Here is a 1,893-nt window from a genome sequence, read left to right as displayed (position 1 = left end):
AGAAATAGCAATAGCACTTTCAGAGTCACAGTAAATTGGTATCTGCAACATTCTGTATCCGTAGTCCATAAGTTGTGTCTTCATCCATAGGACTTGTGAACAACAGCTGCCTGCGGCCACATACTCAGCGTCTGCGGTAGACAGAGATACACAACTTTGTTTCCTTGATGACCAGCTGACGAGTCTTCCACACAGAAATTGACAACCACCTGAAGTGCTTTTTCGATCTAGTTTGCATCCGGCGTGATCCGCATCTGTGAATGCTTGAAGGCTGAAATCATTGCCTGCGGGATACCATAATCCAAGAGACTTGCTTCCTTTCAGGTACCATAGTATCTGTTTGGCTGCGGTCATATGTGACACTTTTGGGTCAGCCTGATACCTTGCGCATACACCTGTTGCAAATACAATGCCTGGCCTGCTTGCGGTCAGGTACATCAAAGAGCCTATGATACCTCTATAAGTCTTGTGATCCACAGATTCGCCTGAGGGATCAGCAGATATCTTATATCCGAAGGCCATGGGGACCTTAGTCGAAGAACAATTGTCCATAGAATATTTCTTTAACAGTTCAGTGGTGTATTTCTCTTGATGAATGAATATCCCTTGCGGAACTTGTTTCACTTGAAGTCCTAGAAAGAAGTTAATCTCTCTATTCATGCTCATTTTGAATTTGTTGGTCATGAGCTTGGCAAATTCATCCACCATTCCTTGATCAGTCGATCCGAAGATGATATCATCCACATATATTTGTACTAGCATAAGGTGGTCACCATTTGCTTTTCTAAATAAAGTGGGATCAATCACTCCTCTTTTGTATCCGGACGAGACAAGAAATTCAGAGAGAGTGTCGTACCATGCTCTTGGGGCTTGCTTCAGACCGTAGACTGCTTTTTCAAGTTTGTAGCAGTGGTCTGGGAATTCAATACTTTCAAAGCGTGGAGGTTGCTGAAGATAAACCTCTTCTTTTAATTCCCCATTGAGAAATGCGCTCTTAACGTCCATTTGGTGTACCTTAAACGTTTTTGTGGGCTGCGTATGCTAAGAAGATTCGGATGGCTTCCATTCGTGCCACCGGAGCATACGTTTCATCATAGTCAACACCTTCAAGTTGACTGTAGCCCTTTGCAACTAGCCTTGCCTTGTTTCTGACTACCGCACCAGATTCATCCAGCTTGTTTTTGAATACCCATCTAGTGCCAACAATGGTGTGACCACGTGGCATCGGGATGAGCTTCCACACTTTGTTCCTTTTGAATTCTTCTAGCTCTTCTTGCATTGCGGATATCCAATCAGGGTCTAGTAATGCTTCTTTGATCGTTCGGGGCTCAACTGAGGACATAAATGCTGCGTAGTGACAATGATCAGATAAGTCCTTGGAAGATCGAGTCTGGATACCTGCGGATGGGTTGCCAATGATTTGACCTGGTGGGTGGTCCTTCGTCGATACGTGTAGACGGGGTTGCAGATGATCAGCAGATGCGGTAGAGGGAATATCTTCAATATCAGAAGATTCTGCGGTTGGAGATGGCATTTCCCCTGGATTTGAGAACATCCTGCAGAATCATCTTGGTTTGTTGGAACGAGAATGGAATTTTCTTGAGCAGTTGGAAGAGGTTCCCCCTGGATTGCGGATGGGAGTTCCTCTGGAACCTGAGAAGGTTCCCCCTGGACTGCGGATGGAAGAGTGATAATCCTTGAATCGGTTTTTGTGTCAATGTTCTCTATGAGTTTATCATCCGAATCCGAAGATACGTTTGATGGTAATTATTCTCTGCGGATAGGAACTTGAGCAGCATCAAGTACTGGAACCTCGACGGTTGTTGCTTGATCCGGAGTAGAGCTTTCCCCCTCAACCGGAGAGGTGGAAGTATTGAGAGATGCTACTTCGGA

This window comes from Lactuca virosa, chromosome 9 (assembly GCF_052849685.1).
Source record: "Lactuca virosa cultivar CGN04683 chromosome 9, Lactuca_virosa_CGN04683_v6, whole genome shotgun sequence".
Classification (NCBI taxonomy): Eukaryota; Viridiplantae; Streptophyta; class Magnoliopsida; order Asterales; family Asteraceae; genus Lactuca; species Lactuca virosa.
The sequence above is the reverse complement of the archived record's forward strand: the minus strand, read 5'-3'. Positions refer to the sequence as shown.